The 7,854-nt window shown below is 34.3% G+C and overlaps 1 non-coding gene across 1 annotated transcript; it reads right to left on the reverse strand.

Moving 5' to 3' along the window:
- Positions 1–5,590: 5,590 nt before the first annotated feature.
- On the reverse strand, positions 5,591–5,697 carry LOC122083010. The gene has a single exon (XR_006141538.1). It is a non-coding gene; the product is annotated as a small nucleolar RNA R71 (small nucleolar RNA).
- Between the last annotated feature and the right edge of the window lie 2,157 nt (positions 5,698–7,854).

Raw genomic sequence — 7,854 nt, forward strand, 5'->3', positions numbered from 1 at the left:
AGAGTGAGCGAAACCATATATTATTCGATAGAACAAGATCCTCTCAAGTGCGTCAATTTTTTTAGCACACATTACACGATTGGAAGGCACTTAAGATGTATGCTCCAACATTTTCAATCGTTCGATGCACACCAAAGAAATTGATGCACTTGAAAAGATCTAGGTCCAATTTCGATTGATAATCGATTTCAACTTTTCAGTCAATTAGCCTCAATCTAGTCCCTAATCCACCATATGGGACATTCAATTGTTTAGTACTCCCTCTTGGGGTTGGAAAGGCCTTTTAATTGGGGGTGATATTTTAAAAATGAGTCTTCATTGGCATGTGGACTATAGACACTCAATTGACTTTTGATTCCCAGATTGGCTCTTTCCTAGTCCCCTCTCTCAGTATTATTGCCTTAGATGTCTTCCATCCTTTTCTCCTTGGATGATTTCCAACATGATTTCTCATGGGCAATGAGATTTTACTTCTTTACTTTGATAATTACTCATATATATATCACCTCATATTAGTAGTATGCTAACCTTGGTTCCACTAACCAATGCAATTGGTGAGCAACGAATTTGATATAAGTCATAAATTTAGACGTTCTAAGTTCGACTCCCACTAGGCACACCTTGGGCCATTTACACAAAGGTGTTTAGTGCTCTTCAGTGCTTTCAGTAAAAGTTGAATGGTTTGTTGGCTGATGTGATCTTACGTTGCCACTAGGTCATAATTAACATATTAATTAAATAAATGTTTCCATAATTAATTTGTTATTAATATGTTAAATAAAACAAATGTGATGTAATTATATATAACTGGCTATCTACCATAATGGGTGGGGGTATTATAGTTAATATAAATAAGAAGTCTAGTCCCTCTTTCTATTCAACGCATCTTGTTTCTTCCCATTGAGAAGCCAATAATTGAGAGGAGAAAAATGTAAGATGATGAGAGGAACCTAATAACCAAAACTAAATGCGGAATTAAAATTTTGGTCTACCTCCTCTCGGACCGTGCCATAGCTGGATATTGGTGAGATCCTCTTTAGTTTTTCTTCTATTATTTTAATAGAAGAAAAACTAAAGAGGATCTCACCAATATCCAGCTATGGCAAGATACTACGGTCCAAGAGGAGGTAGACCAAAATTTTAATTTCGCATTTAGTTTTGGTCATTAGGTTCCTCTCATCATCTTACATTTGGTATTAAAGTAGGTTTTTACTGCTTCTGGATTTGGAGTTGAAAATTTTATTTTGACACTTTTGGATTTTGATTGAAATTTTTATCGGAATCCAATACTAACAAAAAAAAAAAGTGGTTAATAGTGATCTAAAAGCCAACTGGGTCGTCGCCCCTCTGGCCACCGACCATCGGTCGAGGCAGCCTTGTGGTTGGTCATGAACATATTTTCCTTTTAATTCTCTATCGTGATTTGATTTGAATAGGTTGTGGGAGGAGAAAAGAAAAGAAATATTCCATTTATTTTTTCCGTAAAGATAAAGTTACATCAAGTTAATTAAAATAATAATAATAATAATAACTACCCATTACATCACATCATAAAGATCTGTGAGTTATTTAAACTTTCAAACTATAAATGTTAATTAGTTATGGGAGTTATTATTATCTTTGATTAATTATGATAGAAACTTGTAAGCCCATTATGACACCTCAATAGTGATGATTTTTATAAATTTCAAATCAATAAGTAAATAATTGGTGGTTATTGAAATATTCTTTGGATAATAAAGGGGGTTGAGTTTCCCATTAACCCATATAGAGTATTAAATAAAATATCCAATTAATGATATATGGATAACCCATTTACCCAATCAACGTCATATGGGTGACCGAGGTGTGGACACAATATGGTCACGGTTCATGTAACCTGACCTAGATGGGTTAACCTGATCGGATCGATTCGATCTAGTACCGTTTGTTTTTGCTTATTCAATTTATACATGATAGTACAGATTTTTTATACTTTCAAAGGCTGGCATTTTGTCGCCTTGAAGTTGTAAAGTCAGTCTTTTTAAGGATTACACATTTTAGATCTTCTGAATCCAATTTCTTAGGTTTTAGAATTGAATTCCATATCATTTAGGTAAATGACCTCATTATTTGGGATTGTGTGCTTATGAAACGATGTTTTGGATCTCCTTTTATAATTTTGATATTGTCTATATACTAATTATGCATGTTTTCATATGTTGTTTTATTATAATCTTATTCCACATGATGTTATTTGTTAACATTACTATAATGTAAAATGCATTAAAGTTGATGACATTTAGACATGTCACTATGTATTTTAATTGACATATTTATTTATTTATTATTTTATGGAATGAAGAATCAAGCTTATGAAAACATATAAGGGGTCTAGATGTAAATATTATAAGAAATATCATTTAAGTAATTTTTACTTATGTTGCATTCCATAAAGTGATGGCCATTTCTTAAATACATAAATTACATCATTATTTTGCAACTAAAGTATGTAGATGATTTTCTATCCCCGACGGGAGGAGATTATTTTACATACACATAAGTTGGGGTAAAATAATTGTGATAAGCACTAGGCACTACATCCAACGGTGCAGTTTTGACTTGATGTGATACACATTAGTTTTACCACATAAGAATCAAACTTTTGTTGTTACAATTGCAGTCCAACGACGAGTTATAATGGAACTACCTTTTGATACTGAAACCATTTAAGGAATACACAATTCATAATGAAATTACCGTTTGACAAACTATTGCAAATTGTAGTTGCAGTCCAACGACGGGCTACAATGAGCTTTAGTATGTTGTTGGTTATTGGCATTGGTAGATATCAATATATGATGTCTAAAATTAACATTAGTTAACTTTTAGTATAATAGTAGCATGCTTTATTTATTTAATTGATTGCTTCTCTTAAATTAATTACAGTACCCCTGGATAATGTTTATAGAATTCCTATGCTAACTAGGGATAATTACCAAGAATAGAGGAAAAAGGTCGTAATGACATTAATAGTTATAGACAATGACTTTGCGATCTGTGAAGAGAAACCTGCACCTCTCACGGAATTAAGTAGGCAAGAAGAAAAAGATTACTCTAAAGAGTGGGAGTGAACTAATAAGGTCTTGATGAGCACATTTATGTGTGAAATCTAGGGTAGTAAAACATATATTTTACATATTTAGAATGGAGCTATCTTGGGTTTTACTTTCTTTTTGCAGGTTTTATATTTTCAATGTTTTAAGAAATATCGGATGCTATATCTCTAATTTTACACGTAAAGAGGTCCTATTTCTTTTCATGGTTGTAAAGAGGATGAAATTCTGAGCAAGATTGACGTGTTTAATTGTAAGTACACATTCGTTTGGTCAACCGTACAAGTGATTATTCTTTTCGGGTCAGAAAAAGAATAATGGATCAGAACTGAACCGAGATATAGAACCAGCCCATCTGCAGTTGTTCCAAGGGTATAAGGAATATTCTAAATGCCAACAAGGATTGATGGACCACATCCTTAAGTGATTGAAGATTCATTTTTTGTAACAACTACCTAGCGTAGTTGGTGAGTTGTGGTGTGTAAAATCCTTTGCTTATTAGGAGGCCTTAAGTTCGAACCTCTTAATTGCCATTTTGTTGAGGTTTTTATTTTAGAAGATTTTCTCTTTCCTACTCATCACTCAAAGGAGGTTGGCCAAAGGGTTTCTTATGCAAGAAATGAGAGAAAAAAAGAAATAAAGAGAAAAATAGAAAAAAGGGAGAAAAAATATAAAAAAATAATTAAAAAAAATATCCAAGATGCTGCCCACGTTTGAAGAAGAGAGAGAAAAAAATAAAAATAAAAAAAGAAAAAGGAAGCAAAATCGTTGGAGATTCCCTACTTCCTACAATTCTCTATCTTCTCTCTCCTCCACCTCATCAACAAGATAAAAAAATCTTTTTTTTAGAAGCTAAAATCCTTAGCTTCCCTCCCTCATTCTCTATATAATAGAATTAACACAAGGGGAGGAGGTAATTCATTCTTCTTCTAGGGTTTTTTTTAGTTGCTCTATCTTTTTCTCTAGTTTTCTCTTTCTCTAGCTCTAGTTATAGGTTTATGTTTTAAACACTTTTATAAGTTCTTTTTATTCAATTAATGCAAGCACTTTTGTTTTTTATTCAGTCTTTTATTTTTATTGTTTAAGCAATTCAAGTTGTAATTTTCAAGTTTTAGTTCTACGCATAGTTCTAGGTGACAAGAACAAGCTATGAAGCATGTCTTTCAAGTTCAATTTATTTTTTCTTCAAATTTGTTTTCTCTAGTACTAGAAATTTCAGATTTGGTTTATTCCAGATCTAATTTTTAGTACTGGTAGTATCTCAAATCGATCAAGTTTTCAGTTAAAGGGTTGAAGTTCAAGTAAGTAGGCTCCTTCAATAGTCTTCTCTCCCCCCTCTCATTCCCTATTCTGACTACCCTGTCTTTCTTAATTTAGAATTTTTAGTGTATGTGTTGGTTTTGCCCCTCCTAACCATAGAACCATCAATTTATTATTTTTATTTTAATTGTCTCACTTTCTCTAAAGTCAAGTAGAGTAATTCTTGTAAGAGTGACTCTTTGGTCAAGTAGGGAAGCTCATATTATGATGCATCCCTCGGGTTAAGTAGAGAAACCTACTTGTGAGTCTCTCTCTAGCTTTATCCCCTTTCTTTTACTTTATTTTTATTTCAGCATTTTTTTCCTTTATTATTTTTTTTATTGCATGGGTTGTTTATTTTCAGTTATTTATTTAATTTTAATTACGTGGCTTGCGTTTTTAAATTCTTAGATGACGAATGGTTAGGATGTTATTTTAGATATATATGTTTAGGACGGTAATTAGAATTATATTACAACCATTAATCAGTTCACTTTCGCATTATTAAAAGAAAAATAAATAAAGTGGTTGCTCTCTCTGTGTTTGACCCATAGCTACACTGATCCGTACGCTTGCGGTTATATTTTAAAATCTCAAATAAGTTTTTGGCGACGTTGTCGGGAGACAGTTCCATGTTATTTTTCACTTTCTTTTGGTAAATCGGAGTGCTTTGTTTGTTTTGTTTTGTTTTTCCTTTTATTTTATTGAATTCCTGAGAAGAACAACTTGCACTAATAGTTGTATCGGTGAAGGTCGTCATGCCTCACAGTATGATAAAGACAGGTTTTGCTCTCTTTAAAACCTTTCAATATGGGAGACCAACATCACAACTCTTTAGCTAAATCTCTAAAAGATAGGTTCTACCTTGCTAGAACAGCCCAACCTTCCTGCATAGTTCTACCATAAGCCCAGGGCAATAACTTTGAACTCAAATCTCAATACATCACTATGTTGCCCACTTTCATGGGTTGACCTCTGAGGATGCATATCTATTTCTAAGGGAATTTGAAGAGGTATGTGTTCTAATTAAGATCCAACAGCTTTCTGATGATATTGTTAAGCTTAGATTTATCACTTTTGCATTAAAAGACCAAGTTAAGAAGTGGTTGTATGGGTTACCCACAAATTCTATAACTTCATGGGAACCGTTCACAGTTGTCTTCCTTAAGAAATTTTTCCCAACTCACAAGACCAATAAGCTTAGAAGTGATATCCTTCAATTTAGGCAAAAGCCTAGTGAGTCCTTTTCCAAACTTATGGAGCGATTCAAGGATCTACTCTAAGAATGCCCTCACCATGGCCTAAACTTATGGCATTTATGTCAAATAATTTATGAGGGTATTGATTACCCAACTAAACAAATGATAGAGTCTATATGCCCTGAGGGATTCACATCCTTTACAGATGAAGAAAAGGCATGGGAATTCTTATTTGACTTAGCTGACAAAACCCGTGAGTAGGAATCAACCCAAAAGAGTGAAAGAACTATAGGAGGAAAAAGATATTTTGTGGATAGGATAGTAGCCAAGGAAGCCCATTTGGATAGCCTAATCAAGAGAATTGAGGTTATTGTTCCTAGAGAGCCATCATCAGTCAATTTGGTTAAGATTTGTGCTTGGTGCCAATCCCCTGAACATGTCATAGAAGAATGCCCCACACCTCTGGGGGCACTTCTAATGATAGTGTTAATGCCTTATACCAGAATAATCCATATAGTAACACCTACAATCCATAATAGAGAAATCACCCAAATTTCTCTTGGAATCAGGGCAACCAAGCAGGGTCTTCCAATTTTCATAATCAATGTCATCTTGGACTTCAAAGGACTCCCTTTGCACAATAATATTTTTCCCAAAATACTTTTCCTAGGTTAAATGTAGGACCTCAGGCTAGTTTTCCTAGGGCCCTTCTCCTATCATCTTATCAGTAATCCCGACCAACACTGGAGAGGCAAGTAGAATAAGTGACTTGAAAAAAAATATGGCCCACCTCATAACAAGCCATCAAAATCTTGTGAGTGAACTCACCCAAGTTGTCTCAATTATGCGTGAGAGTGAGAAATGAACTTTACTCAGTCAACCAGAGCCTAACCCTAGGCATCATCAGCCTGTTAGTTCACAAACACCAACTAATGCACCACTGAATATAGTACAAGGTCAGACCCAACAAGGGTCCTCTAACCAATATAATATTTTTTATGCCCTTAGGAGTGGTAGAGAGTACCAATAAAGCGTTCCTAAATCTTTCCCATCTATTACTGTTGTTAACTCTCCTTCAGTTGAGGACACAAGTGTGCCTCTTGTTCCAGGTTCGTCTGATGAACCTAAAGATTCTTTTCAAACTAAAGATGATTTAGTTGAGAAAATAAAAAATGATTCTTCTGAAAAAGGGTAAGTCCCTAACATTCTTTATGTTCATCCTATCCCATTTTCTAATCGCTTGGTACATAAAAAGAAGACTGCTTCTATAGATAAAATTTTAGAAGTTTTCAAAAAGGTAGAAGTGAACATCCCTCTTTTGGATGCCATATCCCAGATCCCCGCTTATGCAAAGGTACTGAAAGATTTGTGTACTCACAAACGTATCACTAGTGTGCACAAAAAGGCATTCTTGGCAAGTAACATTAGTTTCATAATTACTCAGCCTATAGCAGCCAAGTATAAGGATCCAGGGAGCACTACCATATCTTATGTCATAGGCAACACCTACATTGAACATGCCTTACTTGACCTTGGTGTAAGTGTGAGTTTTTTACCTTACCATGTGTAGAAGCAACTTGGATTGGGAGAATTAAAAGCCACTGGAACTACTCTTAAATTGGCAGATAGGTCTGTTAAGATTCCTAAAGGGATGGTTGATGATGTCTTACTAAAGGTGGGAGAATTTATTTTCCCTGTTGATTTCATTGTGTTAGATACCAAGCCCTTCTTAACCAATGATGAGATTTCAATAATTCTAGGAAGACCATTCTTGGCTACCAGTAATGCATTAATCAACTTCCATAATGGTTTCCTAAGATTATATTTTGGTAACCAAACTATTGAGTTTATCATATTTAGGATAGGCAAGCAACCACATATGGAAGAAGAGATCAATATGCTAGAGGATTTTTTAGATTTTTCTGATGATTTAGTTACCAACTTTGATATTGATTTTGATTCAGAATTCCAATAGTATATGAATGAGTTGGATGATGATAGTAAAAATTTATTTTCTGAAGTCTTGAGTCTTCACACACCTGTGGAGCCCTTAGGACCCCTTTCCAATTCCATTCCCAAACCTTCCATAGTTGAGCCCCCTAAGCTAGAACTTAAGGAGTTGCCATCTAATTTGAGGTATGCTTTCCTAGGGCCTGACCAGACTCTTCCTGTAATAACTTTTTCAAATTTGACTTCTAGCCAGGAAGAGGAGTTACTTAAAGTGTTAAAAGATAATAAGGAAGCCCTAGGTTGGACCATGA

The sequence above is a fragment of the Macadamia integrifolia genome, chromosome 6, assembly GCF_013358625.1.
Source record: "Macadamia integrifolia cultivar HAES 741 chromosome 6, SCU_Mint_v3, whole genome shotgun sequence".
Classification (NCBI taxonomy): Eukaryota; Viridiplantae; Streptophyta; class Magnoliopsida; order Proteales; family Proteaceae; genus Macadamia; species Macadamia integrifolia.